This window comes from Phragmites australis, chromosome 21, assembly GCF_958298935.1.
Source record: "Phragmites australis chromosome 21, lpPhrAust1.1, whole genome shotgun sequence".
Taxonomy (NCBI): Eukaryota; Viridiplantae; Streptophyta; class Magnoliopsida; order Poales; family Poaceae; genus Phragmites; species Phragmites australis.
In genome coordinates this window covers 6,865,763-6,883,796 of record NC_084941.1, presented here as the reverse complement: position 1 = coordinate 6,883,796, position 18,034 = coordinate 6,865,763, and the positions used below count along the sequence as shown (strand labels likewise).

Genomic DNA, 18,034 nt, shown 5'->3' with positions numbered 1-18,034 from the left:
CATTATGCACTGGATGACAGAGGGAGTCAAATACAGGATCAGTTTCAGAGGCTTCGCTCACTGCTTCCATCTAGATGTCAGAGATACTTCCAGGGATCAGATTCACAATGAGAATCAACTGACACTCGAAGAAATTGGGTTCATGTATCTAAATCATGGACGAGTTGAGTTTGGGAAACTCACAGGGATGAGGCCTTTCTATCGATGTTTGAACTCCCTATTCCGGCTCACCTTGGCACCCAAGAGTGGGGATGCAACTTCAGTTCAAAGTATCTCCAGAAATCTCCTTGCAGCCATGTCAAATGATCATGCTCCGTTCAGCGTGGCTCACTTTCTATGGGAAATTGTTTTTACATCCAAGTCGCCTATAAAAAGTTGTGGATATGCCCCTTATCTCATGTTTATCATTGAAAGGATATCCAAAAAGACTTTTGTCAAGGAGATCAAGCATGAACCATACAGAATGAGGCCTTTGAACATTCAAGCTCCATCTCCTTCTCCATCTCCTCCTCATGCTCCTCCTAGCTCAAGACCGTTTGCCTCGAGACGTGCTCCTCCTCGAGGGTCTTCCTTCATCAAGAGTGCTCTCAAAGCAATTTTCAAGATTTGCACTCACAATGCCACTGAAATCAAGAATCAAGCTTCTCGCTTAAAGAAAATGGAGAATCGTCAGAAACAAATGTACACATCCATGAATCTCCAACCCCCTTGCTCTCCTATTGAGTCAGATGAAGCGGAGAGTGCACCTTTTGAGGTTGAGAACCCTTGGGCATGGTATGATGAAGCTCAAGCAGCAGCCGAAAGTTCTCAACAACAAGCTCAAGACGATTCCTCTGACGGCAACGCAGGAAGTGAAGACGAGGAAGACGATGATGAGGAAGATGGTAGCAGCGAGTAGGCTCTTTCTCTCTCCTTTTGGTGCTTGATGCCAAAGGGGGAGAGATAGTTATCCTTTATCTTAGTTTCTTTAGTTTTGGTCTCCTTTAAATCTCTTTCGCTGTTGGACAATTGGATTCTGGTTTGTGATGAACCTTGTGCTATTTAATTTCATAAGACCTTTATGTTAGTATGATGATTGTTGCTCTTTCATTAGTTTTGTGTGCTCTATGTCTTTTCATAACCTTTTGCTTCCCACGGATTCTAGGATATAGGGGGAGCTCTTGTGTTCCACTTCCTAAATAAATGCATTGTTGCTTAACTTTGCTTAGAACAATGCATACATTTAGGGGGAGCTTACCATATCTTCTAGAATTTAAAACCTTTTCATATATCCTTGTGTATCCTTTAATCGGGTTGTCATCAATCACCAAAAAGGGGGAGATTGAAAGTGCATCTAGGCCCCCTAAGTGGGTTTTGGCTTATTGATGACAAAACGATTAAAGAACTAACGTGCTTTGTAAGTATTGAACAGGTATGAGCATTAGTTGTGAAGGCAAGTAACGTTTGTCGCCCGTCGAAACAATTGAAGAATCATCGAAGGATATTAAATAGGGCTTAAATTCTTTTTACTTTTGCAATTGAGTCTAGGATAGATTTTTTCCTAGATGGATGAATTTATTTTGCTTGATTAGTGTCTCAATGCTCAAGAGATCCTTTAGAATCACCAAATTGAGAGACACATTCACTCACGCACACGAAACTCTTTCTGAAAATTCTCTGAGTCCGGAGTCTCCGGTGTTCACCGGATACTCCGGTACTCAGCGCTCAGCCGGAGTCTCCGTGCTAGCCTCCGGCAGAGAGTCTCGGCTTCGGGTTAATCTTTCCAAGAAAAAGACCGGAGTCTCCGGTGTTCACCGGATACTCCGGTAAAATGTTTTGTTTGCAGTCGGAGTCTCCGAGGTAGACTCCGGCAGAGGCTCTCGGTTAGCTTTTAATCTTTTTGATATTTAATAGAAAAGACCGGAGTCTCCGGTGTTCACCGGATACTCCGGTACCTGAAGTTGCCGGAGGGTCCGGCTAGTCTCCGGACTTAATCTTTTTGGAAAGACTGTCAGGACCGGAGACTCCGGTGTTCACCGGAGACTCCGGCAATTAAACAGAACCGTAACGGCTAGTTCTGACACGTTCGGTGACCGTTCTGACGCCGTTTTTGGATTTAGGACCGGAGACTCCGGTGTACACCGGATACTCCGGTAAGCTCTGACAAAAACAGTAACGGCTAGTCTGTGAGAGAGTGCTATAAATGCCCCCTCTCTCCATAGCATTTAGAGCTTGCTGTGGCTGGTTTCCTTGAGACCTCTTGAGCACTTTAAGAGCATTCAAAGCCTCTCCAATCATCTCTAGAGCCAAATTTGCAAAAATTTGAGAGTGTGGTTTTGGAGAGAGTTCAAGCCACTTGAGCATTGAGTTCTTCATCGAGCAATTTTCTGCGATCATTTCCTTTGAAGCTTTGGGTTTCTAAAAGGAAAGGAGTTGCCCGAAGAGCACCCAAAACTTGTGGTGTGCCTCGGGAAGTTTGTAAGCACCTTCATATTGAGTAAGAATTTCTAGCTTGATCTTTGTGGTCGCTAGAAGAGGATAGGGTTGGAGAAGACCCGGCTCTTTGTGAGCTCCTCAACGGAGACGTAGGCACTTCTTTGTGAGGTGGCCGAACTCCGGGATATATTCTCGTGTTCTATTTTGTGAAACTCACTTGATCGTGCACATTTAATCATTTGTCATTTAAATTGCTATAGTATCAATCTTGCTAGTTTTATTTGTTGTTCTAGCTCAGTAACATCTTCTTGACCTAGTGCATCTCATAGAATCTAGCTGTGATCCTCAGTGCAAATTTATTCTAAGTTTTCCTGTCAGGCCGGAGACTCCGGACTAGACCGGATACTCCGGACCATACCGGAGTATCCGGACTTCACCGGAGTATCCGGCAGTTTAATCCACTGTTTTTAGTTTTAAATTTCAGAAAAGCCTATTCACCCCCCCCTCTAGGCACTTTCAATTGGTATCAGAGCATAACCTCCTACAAGGCTTCACCGCTTGGAGGGAATTATCATGTCGACATCCGGAAGTCCGAGGGGTCCGAAAGATGATCCATCAAGAAGTGATGATGGTAATGGTAAAGGAAAGGGAAGTGAAGTTCCTTTCAATTATGATCGTTTGAATTCTTCTAGCAATTACATTTCCGTGCCTTCCGGACGTGCACCATTCTTCGATGGTACACATTATGCCGCTTGGAGGCACAAAATGAAAATGCACTTAATTTCTCTTCATCCAAGTATTTGGAAGATTGTTTGCACAGGTTTTGAGCTGCCGGAGGAAGACCAAGAGCTCACCTCAAGTGAAGAACAAAATATGCATCGCAATGCTCAAGCTACAAGTGTGTTGCTTAGTGCCTTGAGTCCGGAGGAATTCAACAAAGTAGATGGACTTGAGGAAGCTAAGCAAATTTGGGACACACTTCAAGTTGCTCAAGCTATGTTGTGATTGTCAGCCTCTTCTTGCATTGCCATTTTTTTTTTAACGAACCATGAAGTGCAATGCCGTGCCCTTCTACAATTTTGCATGTAGCTGACTGTTTTTACATGCAGCTAATATATTCCTGTGAAGTAAGCCTTACTCTGCTTTAATCTCTTCATTTGTTGCAATTTGATTTTGTTTATTTATAACCATCTTGAAAGTTTTTAATGACTTTCTTTCTTCCTTTTTCCTTTTTTGTCAAAAAGAAAATTTAGCTGTTTTTCTACAAGTTGATGCAGATTTTTCAGATGCAACACACTTCAGTTAGCTTCGGATCCTGGATTTTGTTTATTAGATGCCTCATGGAGTTTTTTTCCAGATATTTTAGACTAAAGGGCTACTTGAGTAACATTCTAAAAATCTGAAGTAGTCTAAGCTATCCATAAAAAATAATCCTAGATGCTTTTGAATTGTTATGCACTTTTGGATTCTCCTATGGATCACATATGACAGCGTAGAGATGATGCATTGTGCCGCCACTAGAGAAATTGAATTGCAAACTGTAATGCTAATTTCGTGATGTGTGAGATAATCACAAGTTATTTCTCTAAGCTAGCAGTTAGACCTGTCATGCTCTAAGAGTAAACAAGAAAATGATCACTACATAGCCCAAATGATAGTGGTGCTCCGTCCCCTTCTAGATTTGCAGTGAACATAAGTTCCAATCTTTGCACAAAAGTAATTCCAATCACCTTGGTAGAGTCAGATTTAGATTCGCCAAGTACAACACGGCATTTTGAAAGTGCATCTAGGCCCCCTAAGTGGGTTTTGGCTTATTGATGACAAAACGATTAAAGAACTAACGTGCTTTGTAAGTATTGAACAGGTATGAGCATTAGTTGTGAAGGCAAGTAACGTTTGTCGCCCGTCGAAACAATTGAAGAATCATCGAAGGATATTAAATAGGGCTTAAATTCTTTTTACTTTTGCAATTGAGTCTAGGATAGATTTTTTCCTAGATGGATGAATTTATTTTGCTTGATTAGTGTCTCAATGCTCAAGAGATCCTTTAGAATCACCAAATTGAGAGACACATTCACTCACGCACACGAAACTCTTTCTGAAAATTCTCTGAGTCCGGAGTCTCCGGTGTTCACCGGATACTCCGGTACTCAGCGCTCAGCCGGAGTCTCCGTGCTAGCCTCCGGCAGAGAGTCTCGGCTTCGGGTTAATCTTTCCAAGAAAAAGACCGGAGTCTCCGGTGTTCACCGGATACTCCGGTAAAATGTTTTGTTTGCAGTCGGAGTCTCCGAGGTAGACTCCGGCAGAGGCTCTCGGTTAGCTTTTAATCTTTTTGATATTTAATAGAAAAGACCGGAGTCTCCGGTGTTCACCGGATACTCCGGTACCTGAAGTTGCCGGAGGGTCCGGCTAGTCTCCGGACTTAATCTTTTTGGAAAGACTGTCAGGACCGGAGACTCCGGTGTTCACCGGAGACTCCGGCAATTAAACAGAACCGTAACGGCTAGTTCTGACACGTTCGGTGACCGTTCTGACGCCGTTTTTGGATTTAGGACCGGAGACTCCGGTGTACACCGGATACTCCGGTAAGCTCTGACAAAAACAGTAACGGCTAGTCTGTGAGAGAGTGCTATAAATGCCCCCTCTCTCCATAGCATTTAGAGCTTGCTGTGGCTGGTTTCCTTGAGACCTCTTGAGCACTTTAAGAGCATTCAAAGCCTCTCCAATCATCTCTAGAGCCAAATTTGCAAAAATTTGAGAGTGTGGTTTTGGAGAGAGTTCAAGCCACTTGAGCATTGAGTTCTTCATCGAGCAATTTTCTGCGATCATTTCCTTTGAAGCTTTGGGTTTCTAAAAGGAAAGGAGTTGCCCGAAGAGCACCCAAAACTTGTGGTGTGCCTCGGGAAGTTTGTAAGCACCTTCATATTGAGTAAGAATTTCTAGCTTGATCTTTGTGGTCGCTAGAAGAGGATAGGGTTGGAGAAGACCCGGCTCTTTGTGAGCTCCTCAACGGAGACGTAGGCACTTCTTTGTGAGGTGGCCGAACTCCGGGATATATTCTCGTGTTCTATTTTGTGAAACTCACTTGATCGTGCACATTTAATCATTTGTCATTTAAATTGCTATAGTATCAATCTTGCTAGTTTTATTTGTTGTTCTAGCTCAGTAACATCTTCTTGACCTAGTGCATCTCATAGAATCTAGCTGTGATCCTCAGTGCAAATTTATTCTAAGTTTTCCTGTCAGGCCGGAGACTCCGGACTAGACCGGATACTCCGGACCATACCGGAGTATCCGGACTTCACCGGAGTATCCGGCAGTTTAATCCACTGTTTTTAGTTTTAAATTTCAGAAAAGCCTATTCACCCCCCCCCCCTCTAGGCACTTTCACATTTTTCTTACTATGGATTGAGCTTCCTTCTGTTGCTGATTTTGTTTAGGCTTTTATTGCTGCAGGGAAGCAGAGGGGTAGTAGAAGAAGGACCTATTGGGGATGTGCCCGAAATGGACATGCACATCAGAATTCACTATGGGGCGATCTACACCACCTCAGTCAAAACGTTTTATCCTGTCCAGCACCTCTTCGCTCTCGGAACGCTGTGAGCTTCCCTTCCAACCTTTTGAATATTTAACTACTTTCTTAATTTCAAGATTAGAAGGCCTCTTGCCATTTCTCCAATAATTCCCAGCAAGTTGATACGCTACTGAATTACAATTGCTCCACATGTTCTGTTGTTGCAAATTCGTATGCTCGATGTATGAATGCATCCGAAACAATTGTGAACATATAGAATATGAAACTGTTTTGTGTAAAACATAGATTCCGTTGTAACGCATAAACACTTAACTAATAATATCTCAAATGTCTTTGATGGAGCAAACAGTTCGTCAGGAGTCAATAGGGAGAAAAATCTTTTATCTACACAACCTTCTATATAATCTAATAGGAAAGACTTTCTTCGTAGAATTCAAATTATGGTAATCTACCGCATAGACAAACAGGGCTATGCACTTCGTTCGAGCCTTTTTGATTCTACAGCAGCTCAACCTTGAGAGGCCCATTTGTCCATCGGCCCAGGAATAAGCCTAAAAATATCGTGGAGTGGAGTGGGGGACACAGAAAAAGGCAAGAAAACGAGACCAAAGATACCTACTCCGTCGTTGCTCGTCTCGATACTGTGTTGCCTGGCTCTGCGCCGCCGCCGCTCGACCAGGCGCACGCCAACCGCCACCACGCTCCGGCAAGCTCTGCGCTGCTCCGTCGCATCCGTGGGCTTCACCAGGTGCCTCCGCCGCTCCCCGCCGATTGCTCGGCAGCGCGGCGTGAGGGTGCCACCGCCCCGCGTGGCTGGTAAGTAGCGTACTCCCGTTGCTGCCTTGTTTCGCTCTACTAGCAGTTCGTGTCCTTTTACTTTTACACTTTGGGCGATGTGAAGCTGTGAATTGTTCATCCAGACTTCCAATATAGCGCCTGATGGATTAGTTTGTGACGTTTCACTTTGCTCTGTGCTTGTGTTGTGACTCTTCCCTGTATTCAGCAGTAGTTGATGGTTGCAATTTTACTCCCTCCTTACAGAAAAAGCGTGAATTGTTAAACTTTAATTAGTGCATGGTGGTGTTTGGTGATTTATGGTGTCTTGTGGAGTGTCACTCTGCCATCACTTCTCAGTCATGATCGGTTCATGTATTCAGTTTTGCCTGAAAAGACTGCTGATAGCTTTTGTAACTATGGTCATGATCAGTGTGTTGCAGTGTCATTATGTTAGGGGTATTATATGAACGGAGAAGTTTCTCCGACCTAAGCCGATAAGTGCTAAAACTGTTTCATCACTTGCGGATTGTATTTTACAATATTCTAGTTGGAGATCCGGAGCATGCTTTGTATGTTGGCCATAGTACTGATCAAATTCGCCAAACACTTGTAAGAGTTGTTGTCCATATGTAAGGATCTTGGTCTTTCCTTGTGTATGGCTGCATGCTAGTCTTTGAGCTTACACAGTTAAAATGAAATAAATTCCTAAGATCACCAGTTACAGATGATAGAAACTAAAAGAGATCTATTTGTTCATTTGACATTTCTTCCCTTCCCTTTTTATGGTCAATCTGTGTGTCCATGCATACACTTTCAGTACCTTGTAAAATAAACTTGAGCTATTGTCAGTGGCTCAGTGCCTGAATTCCTATTCCATACTTTGCAGATTATTTAACTATCTGAGGCGTACCTGGAATATGGTGTCTCCTGGGGAAATGATGGGAAGCAGTATGCTACATCTTCAATGCTTTCCTAGTAATCTGGTATGCACCAACCACCATGTGAGTTTCACTAATGTCCTTCTCTTTTCTGTAATCACTACTTATGGTGTGCATACATTTGTTCTATGATTAGGTGAAGCAAAGATCTGGTTTCATCCCTGCAAGAAACAGAAGGTCACGGATGACCCGGCATTGCTTAGACCTACGGCATCTTTGCAGGTTACCTACTCAAAGGGTTAATGTTCCAAATATCCGACCACTGCCTGCTCCCAGTGCTGCAGTATCTAGGGGTATTAATAGCCCATCGGTTGAGGAATCTGTTAGTGAGGTGGAATTAAGCTCAAGTATCATTCACTTTTACCGTAAACCATTTCTTCAAGAGAGTGAGTCTGAGGAGCTACTCAGGAAAGCATAGGCAAAGGTTGCTTGTAATATTATTGACATAAAAACTGAGCAATGCTTCAATGTTGAATTGGAGAAATCGCTAACTTTTGAGAAGCTTGCCACACTTCAGTGGCTCCTAGCAGAAACTTATGAACCTGATAACTTGCAAACATGTAGCTTTCTGGAGGAGGAAATATCTAGCAGTCCTTATTATGTTATTGTTGAGGTTGGTCCCCGGATGACATTTTCAACAGCTTTCTCGACCAATGCTGTCTCAATTTGTAAAGCTCTATCACTAACGGAAGTAATCCGCTTGGAGAGGTCTAGAAGATATCTATTGTGCCTTCAGCCTGGTAGTGCTCCACTTGATGAAAGCCAACTCAACAGCTTTGCTGCTTTGATTCATGACAGAATGACAGAGTGTGTTTATCCTAGCAAGCTCACATCATTTCAGGCAGATATAGTTCCGGAACCTGTCAAAGTCATACCAGTCATTGAAAAGGGGAGGGAAGCATCGGAAGAAATAAATGTTAAAATGGGGCTTGCTTTTGATGAACAAGATATAAAATACTACACCCACCTGTTCAGAGATGACATCAAATGCAATCCTACTACTGTGGAACTTTTTGATATAGCACAATCCAATAGTGAGCACAGTAGACACTGGTTTTTCAACGGTAAACTGGTGATAGATGGAGAGACCAGGGCTAGAACTTTGTTTCAGTTAGTGAAGAGCCCCTTGAAGGCAAACCCCAATAACTCAGTCATTGGATTTAAGGATAACTCAAGTGCAATAAAAGGATATCAAGTAAATCAGCTACGTCCAGCACTTCCGGGTTGCACTTCACCATTATCCCTTATGATGCGTGAGCTTGACATTTTATTCACAGCAGAAACACATAATTTTCCATGTGCTGTGGCACCTTGTCCAGGAGCCGAGACAGGTGCTGGTGGTCGTATAAGGGACACGCATGCCACTGGAAGGGGTTCTTTTGTTGTTGCTTCCACTGCTAGTTATTGTGTTGGTATTCTTCGAATTGAGGAGTCATACGCACCCTGGGAGGATCCATCTTTTTCATACCCATCAAACTTAGCTTCTCCTTTGCAGATTCTTATTGATGCTAGTGATGGTGCTTCTGACTACGGGAACAAGTTTGGTGAACCTCTAATTCAGGGATTTACAAGAAATTTTGGTACAAGGTTGCCAAATGGTGAGCGTCGTGAATGGCTGAAGCCAATAGTGTTCAGTGGAGCAATTGGGCAGATTGAACAAGAACACATTTCAAAGGGGGACCCAGAAATTGGAATGCTAGTTGTCAAGATTGGTGGACCAGCCTACAGAATTGGCATGGGTGGTGGTGCTGCCTCAAGTATGGTTAGTGGACAAAATGACGCAGAGCTTGATTTCAATGTAGTGCAGCGTGGAGATGCTGAGATGGCACAGAAGCTGTATCGTGTTGTCAGGGTATGTGCAGAAATGGGGGAGAAGAACCCAATCATCAGCATTCATGACCAGGGAGCCGGAGGAAATTGCAATGTTGTGAAAGAAATAATCTATCCAAAGGGTGCTGAAATTGATATCCACTCAATTGTTGTTGTGATCACACATTGTCTGTCTTGGAGATCTGGGGTGCTGAGTATCAGGAACAAGATGCATTATTGGTGAAGCCTGAGAGCAGAAGATTGTTGGAGTCACTTTGTGAGAGGGAAAGAGTTTCAATGGCTATCATTGGGGAAATTGATGGTAGTGGAAAAATTATTTTGATCGATAGTGCTGCTGTGGAGCAAGCCAAGTTGAATGGACTTCCTCCTCCACCCCCTGTTGTGGATCTTGATCTTGAAAAGGTTCTAGGAGATATGCCTCAGAAGACCTTTGAATTCAAGCGAGTTTCTCGATTGGGTGAGCCCTTTGACATTGCACCTGAGGTTACACTAATGGATGTTCTTAAGCGAGTGTTGAAGCTCCCTTCCGTATGCTCAAAGAGTTTCTTGACAACAAAGGTTGACAGGTGTGTGACAGGCCTTGTTGCACAATAGCAGACGGTTGGTCCTCTCCAACTTCCACTTGCTGATGTGGCTGTGATTGCACAGACATACACAGACCTTACTGGTGGTGCTTGTTCCATTGGGGAACAACCAATAAAGGGTTTACTTAATCCCAAGGCCATGGCAAGACTTGCTGTTGGGGAGGCATTGACCAATTTGGTTTGGGCTAAAGTTACGTCCCTTGCTGATGTCAAAGCAAGCAGTAATTGGATGTATGCCGCGAAGCTTGATGGAGAGGGAGCAGATATGTATGATGCTGCTGTTGCACTGGCTGACTGCATGATTGAACTTGGTATTACTATTGATGGAGGAAAAGATAGTCTTTCTATGGCAGCTCAATGTGCTGGCGAGGTAGTCAAGGCTCCTGGAAATCTCGTCATCAGTGCTTATGTGACATGTCCTGATATAACTTTGACGGTTACTCCAGATTTGAAGCTTGGGGGAGATGGAGTATTGTTGCACATTGACCTGGCTAAAGGAAAGCGCCGACTAGGTTGTTCTGCTCTCACACAAGCGTTTGACCAAATTGGAAATGACTGCCCAGACATTGAAGATGTTTCTTACTTGAAAAAAAGTCTTTAATGCTGTTCAGAAATTGCTCAGTGAACACCTTATTTCTGCCGGTCATGACATAAGTGATGGTGGGCTCATTGTTACTGTTCTTGAGATGGCATTTGCCGGTAACTGTGGTGTTAATTTGAACATAGACTTGGAAGATTATAATCTACTACAAGTACTTTTCGCTGAGGAGCTTGGTATTGTTATTGAAGTGAGCTCAAATGACCTTGATGCTGTAAAGCAAAAGCTTCAAGTGGCAGGGGTTTATGCTAATGTAATTGGCAAAGTAACTGAGGTACCAGAAATAGAACTTCTTGTTGATGGTGAGGTGTGTCTGAAGGAAAAAACTTCATATCTTAGAGATTTATGGGAGGAAACAAGCTTCCAGCTTGAGGAGCTACAGCGGCTGAAGTCTTGTGTCAAGCTCGAGAAAGAAGGCTTAAAAAGTCGAACATCACCTTCATGGCAGTTGTCTTTCACTCCCAAATTCACAGACAATAAACTATTGATGGCCGCAACAAAACCGAAGGTTGCTATCATTCGTGAAGAAGGTAGCAACAGTGATAGGGAAATGTCTGCTGCATTCCATGCTGCAGGTTTTGAACCATGGGACATAACAATGTCGGACCTCTTGACTCAGAAGATTTCTCTTGCAGAGTTCCGTGGGATTGCATTTGTTGGTGGTTTTAGCTATGCCGATGTTTTAGATTCAGCAAAAGGTTGGGCTGCATCTATCAGGTTCAACCAGCCCCTCGTACAACAGTTCTAGGAGTTCTACAATAGGCCAGACACGTTCAGCCTTGGAGTTTGCAACGGTTGTCAACTCATGGCGCTTCTTGGTTGGGTGCCAGGACCAGATGTTGGCAGGGTTTCATTTACCGACAGGAGCTCGGTTACCGAGCTCCGGCGGTAACCAAAAATGCGCGATAACCGCGGTTACCGGTCAAAAATTCAAAAAAATTCGGAGAAAATTCATTTGGCAAATTTTAAATTTTTGCGAAAAAATCATGTTTTTGCCCTCTCGGTAACCGAGCGGTTTGGGTCGGTTACCGAGCGATTTTCTCGCATTTTTTATTCGGTCGGTTACCGAGCGGTTTGGGTCGGTAACCGCTCGGTTTTCTCGATTTATCGAGCGGTTTTATCGAATTTCAGCGCAGTTCAACAAAAAACCTAAAAAAGGGTTCAATCTTGTAAAATCAATAACTAATTCATCCGAGCTTCAAATCAAGTGAAACAAATTTTGTTGGCTTCCTTGTAACATGATCTACATGATAAAAGTATTTATACTCATAAAAAAGTTCAAAATTTTCTGTGAGAAATTTTATTTGTTAAACCAAGGTAAATGCATAGTTTACTCTTTGCTAATCCAAAAATCATGAAACTAATTTTTTTAGTCTTCTTACATGATCCTATATCTTTTAAAAATATATGAACTCATGAATTAGTTATTGTAACATGCATGATTGTGTAAATATGTTGCGACTAGATTAATTCATAACTGACCCATCACACCTTAAAAATTAGTGAAACCACTTTCATTAGCTTATTTATATTATGATTTACGTAGAAAAAATAATAGTAGACATGAAAAAATTAATTACAGTGATGTTTCTTAACATATTCACTTTATGCTTGTGAACTTTGTAAAAATTATAGAGAATTTAATATAACTCTAAATAAAGTGAAATTAATTTTAAAGATTCTCTTAAAATATGTTTTATACAAGAAAAATATGTGTTTGCATGTTACACTTTTCCTTAACGTGAGTTAATAATTGAGCCGCACGCTTCAATTTTTTTTCATTTTTTTCAAACTTTCTCCCTATAGAATATGATGCAAACGACATTATTTTTGAAATTTTTTTTCACAGAAGTTCTTAGAATTATGTCTAGTTTTTTTAAAGATTTTTTTGAATTTTTTTTAAATGTTTTTATTTTTTCGAATTTTTTGAATTCAAATTTCGGTTACCGAGCGGTTTTTGAAACCGGACCGGACCGGGAAGGTCGGTAACCGCGATTTTTAGCGGTTACCGACGGTTTTTTGAACCCTGGATGTTGGAGGTTCCCTTGGTGTGGGTGGAGACATGTCCCAGCCAAGGTTCATTCACAATGAATCTGGACGTTTCGAGTGCCGGTTTACCAGTGTGGCAATAAGGTATTCCCCTGCTATTATGTTCAAAGGGATGGAAGGCTCTACTTTGGGCATTTGGAGTGCTCATGGTGAGGGGAGGGCATTCTTCCCGGATGAAAACATTATGTCTGGTGTTGTTAAGTCTAATCTGGCTCCTCTGTGATACTGCAATGATTCAAATAATGTAACAGAGGTCTATCCCTTCAACCCCAATGGTTCTCCACTTGGTATTGCAGCCCTTTGCTCCCCTAATGGAAGGCACCTTGCTATGATGCCACACCCGGAGCGTTCCTTCATGATGTGGCAATATCCATGGTATCCCAAGGAATGGCAGGTTGAAAAGAGTGGTCCCAGTCCTTGGTTGCGCATGTTCCAGAATGCACGAGAATGGTGTTCATAGAAAAGTAAATCTGGTTTGTAAGTTGAAATGTTCTATCCTTTCGCTTTACATCTACTAGACCTCTGTCCAGCTGCAAGCTATTAAAAACAATTTGTTGCTCTATTTCCAAACCAGTCATTGTAAATGGCATTCCCAGTGTATTATGTTGCTTACTTCCTAAGCCTCTCACACCCGTTTGTTTATAAATAGTTTGAGTTTCACTTGCATTTGAACCATGTGATTCTGATGCGGTGACAAATATTAGATGTCCAGAATTTTTCATTGTTCTATCATCCCATCTCACTACAATCCAAGGGGGGAAATATGCATTTTGTTGGGAGAGTGATGCACATTCTTTTATTCATGCAATACTTTCATGAAGTCCATTTTGCTGACTGTTCCTATTATGCAGCGTGCAGGGACCATATTGATAACCCATATGATGCTTTGGAGCATGAGGAGCTTTCTGCTATAGAACTGATGTGCTATGGATGATCTGAATCCTTTATCCGAGAGAATGAGAGTATGGTAATAATTCATCATCGAGGAACTTATAACTAAGTATGCAATTATCTGAATAACTTGATGTCATGTGCATACTTTAGATGGCCCTGAATCCAAGCGGCGTGACCATTGCCGATGCCCAACGACCGCACCACAAGGGCAGGGATACATGAGAACCTCGTAGGAACCTTGATATATTTCTTGCTTAATAAAAACCATTACAATTTCCATCTTTATATAGATGAGATAATTTGACCTTTAAAAAATCTATCTCTAAAACTAAGCAAATAGATAACAACTCAAACCGATCTAATTTTATCTCTAAGGAACAAGTCAACCCAGGACCGCATGAACAGTAACGCGTGGTACTGTTTGTGTGAACAGTAACACGCCTGTCCTAGGAAGGTTCTGTGCTCATCCTTCCTCCATGATATGGACATGACACTTGAATGTTGTGATTCTTCCTTTCTCCAGTAAATCATGATGTTGAGCTGGAACCATGCTACTAAATTGTAGTATTTCCTATCCGACAGTGCCATTGTCAGCATTTGTTGGAATATCAATTCCGTCTTATTATCCGAACCGAGGATGTGCCTCCGCCCTCCGGTGCCGTTCTTCAATTTGTCCGCGGATAATAATACGCATGGCAACAAAATGTAATTACCAGTTTTCTGGCAAGTTTTTGCTTGTTTACCCATGTAACGCGATTTTTTTATCGTTTGGAGCGGATGGTGCTTCTTGGCTCATGCATAATTTTGGCAAATCTTTTGCATCGCCTCCAGTGCACTGAGATTCTATTATTTCTTTTCTGACTTTTACGGTCTCTTCTCTCTGCCTCTTGGCATCGTGAGTGCCTTATGAATATTTTTCTGCATGAGTGCACGTAGGTCCTGCATACACGTATGGATATGTATACCTATACATATATACATGTATGTATATGTATACATATATGTATAACATAATTTTCATTTTTGGAAAATTCTAGAAAAATGTCGAAATAAATATTAGTTTTATGATAAATCGGCTGAAATAATCTAAAATGTAAAGAAAAATATAGAAAACTCAAAAAATATAAACAAATTTTGTTAGATTCGTATTACTATCGTCTATATATTAAAATTATATGTATGTATGAAAGTACTACTGTTTTTCTTATAATTAAATGAATTTGTTAAATATTGATAAACTCATAAATAAATATTAAGATATCTAAAATTAGTGAATCTATTTTTTTTTAGTCTTTTTTTTATCATGTTCTATAAAAAAACGGACGCTACGTAGCCAGGCTGATCCGCCTAGTTTACAATGGCCAGTACCCATCAATTCGTAGTTCAATCAAATTTGTAAGAATCGTTTTTGGAGTTTGGGCTGAAACTGGGTTGCGTTATTAAGTCAGCACAGCATATGTGCGTCCGTCCAGTTGACAGCGCATACTCTGTAGTCTACTCCTGCACGGTACAGTTTTCGTAGATAAATTATGGTATGTACGATTGATGGTTGTGGAACCACAGCTGTATAGAGTAGAGTGTACGCTGTGGTTCTATGAACCATCATCATGCATACACCTACCAAGAAATCTCTATGATCGTCGAGGACATCAGGGAACTTAGCATGAACCTATTGGCCTTCGATTATGCTTTTTCTTCTTATTTTTGCGATTACAACGACGACACAGCAACAAATAAAACCGAGTAAATCGTCCAGATCCAAACTTATTTCCAAAGATGTACACTGTGAAAAACCATGGTGCGAATACAAGCCACTGGTAGTTTTGAGCATGCTACGACTGTTTCTTGGCATGTGCCAAGGACTCGGCGATGCTCTTGGAGACACAGTAGGTGACGGACTGTATGGTGGTTCACGCCCACGGCCGTGGGCAGCAGGGCTGCAATCGCACACGTACAGCCCCTCGGCCTCCCAGCTCTCGCCGCGGTGGTCGACGGCACCGTCTTTGGCGGTGGAGCCCATCCGGCAGCTGCCCATCTGGTGTGCTGAGCAATTGAGCGCCCACTTGTCCGGCCCCGGGTGCATGGGGCCTTTCTCGACGGCCACCTCGTTCAGGAACGCCTCCAGGTCGTCGTCGCCCACGCCGCTGCACCGCAGCCTGAACCCGTCGCGCCGGTGCGTGCCGACCTCGGCCGCGCCAGCGGCCACCAGGATGCGCACCGCCTGGCGCAGGCCGTTGCGGAGCTCGTCGACGTCGTCTCGGCTCGGGGCGTAGCGCACGCAGCCCTCGCCGTCCACGTGCCCCGCGCCGCGGTCGCGGACCAGCGCGAAGACGTGCGCGGTGCGCGCGTACTGGAGCATGCGGTCCTTCATGTCGCGGCCCGACTCCCAGGGGATTAGTGAAGCTAAGCAACCTGGCCCCAACGCCGGCGTCAGGATGATGGCGCGGGTGGTGACGCGATGCATGCTGGTGATGATGCCGCCATCGTAGCACTTCCCGGCGAGCTGCGGCTCCGGCATACTGCCCGGGAAGTATCCCCACGCCATGGACACCGGATGGAGGTGAAGGTTGCAGCCGATGTGCCTGTTCTTGAGCCCGCTGTTGCGCAGCAGCGGTGGTGTCATGAGCGCCCCGCACGCCGAGATCGAAACCTTGGCCTCTATGCGAAGCTTCTTGGTGACGCCATTGGTCATGCACGTCGACACCAGGCCCACACACTTCTTCCTCCGGCCGTTCTTGTCGGCGTTGCGCTCGAGGATGGAACGCTCGGCCTTGCACCCGGTCAGTATGACCTTGCCGCGCGCGACAGCGTCGACGAGCCACGTCGTGCCAGTGTCGCGTTTGTCGCCGGTGGGACAGCCGAGGTGGCAGCTACCGCAGAAATGGCCCTCCGACGAGTTTCGTGGCACTGCATCGGCACGTAGCCCGAGCGCCTCGCAGCCGTGCCGCAGCACCTTGTTCTGGAACCCCTCCTCCCTGCACCCGCTCGTTACCGCGAGCCTGGCGCACACCGCGTCCATGGCTTCCACGTACTCGGGCTCGCGAACAGCGGGAGCCCGTGCTCGCGCGCCCACTCCTGCGTCACGTCCTCCGGCGTGCGGATGCTGGCCGACCAGCTTATCGCCGAGCCGCCGCCAACCGTTGCACCCGTGAACAAGGTGGTGGTCACGTTGGACGAGCAGAAGATCCCTCCCTTCTCATAGAGACGCTCCATGGAAGGCCCCTCGACGGAGCTGTAATCCGCGGCGGTGAAGTAGTCTCCCTTCTCAAGGACGACGACCTTGTGCCCGGCGGACGCGAGCACCGCGGCGGCCACGCCGCCGCCGCAGCCCGAACCGACGATGACGGCATGCATCGCATTGAATCGTGTGGTGCGTGCTCGACGCGCTGCGTTTGACCGCAAGCCCTTTGTCCATGAGTGACCTGAGGAGTGTGGAGTCGTTCAGCGCCCTTGTCTCCACGACGACATTGTCCAGAGGCCACGGCGGGGGCGACGGCGATGGTGATGCTTCCCACTGCTACAAAACCTATTTTTCGAGACACATAAAATTGATTTCTACAGGCGGTTCGTAGGAAGAACTGCTTGAGAAAGTGGCTGCGGCTCTGTGCGATCGAGGACTGCCTATGAAAAGTAATTTTCACAGGCGATTTCTTAAGTCGACCGCCTGTAAAAATACTCCATAAATACTGCTTCTTCTTGGCTAACTCCATTCAGACAGACTTACTGTTCGAAACAGTAAGTATTTACTGTGGGCCGATTTGAAAAATAGGGGGGAAGGTTTTGTTTTTGATTTCTTTGAAGGAGCCAAATAAGGTATGTATATCTCATCCCCAGCTTGCAATCTTTTGAAGTTTAGATTTAGATTTAAGACTAAATTAGAGTTTCAATGTGATCTAGAGATGCTCATGGTTCTTGCTATTTTGATCATCAAATTAGCTCAAATTTGTTGCAATATTGATTTAATTGTGTAGATTCACATGATTCTAGTATTAGATTTTAAAAATGTAGCTAGAATGTGATGTTTAGCCTTAGGAGATTTCATCATAAATAGGGATATTTTCTTTAGATCTAGATCTAAGAGGAGAGGGAGAGGGAGAGGGAGAGGGAGAGAGAGAGTAATGAATTCATATTATTTTGAGTCATAAATTGACGTTAATATAGATTCAATTGCGTAGATATATTATAATCATAATAATTTTTTTTAATTCTGATTTTCAAATTAATTATTTATTTAATTAATATATCTAATTTTGTGGTTGAAGTTAAAGATGGACAGAGCATGGATGTATGATGCGCCAAGACATGGAGAAATATACATCAAATGACTCTCTGTTTTTATTGAAGCCGCAGAGAAGGACGCTTTAACTAAGAGGACAAAGGAAATATACTGTCCATGTTCTGATTGCAAGAACCA

At 43.7% G+C, this 18,034-nt stretch overlaps 2 pseudogenes; one reads left to right on the top strand and one right to left on the bottom strand.

Annotated features, from left to right (window-relative positions):
- Positions 1 to 7,644: 7,644 nt before the first annotated feature.
- On the top strand, positions 7,645 to 13,186 carry LOC133903883 (probable phosphoribosylformylglycinamidine synthase, chloroplastic/mitochondrial; annotated as a pseudogene).
- A 2,266-nt stretch (positions 13,187 to 15,452) lies between these two features.
- LOC133903108 (long-chain-alcohol oxidase FAO1-like) lies at positions 15,453 to 17,050 on the bottom strand (annotated as a pseudogene).
- Between the last annotated feature and the right edge of the window lie 984 nt (positions 17,051 to 18,034).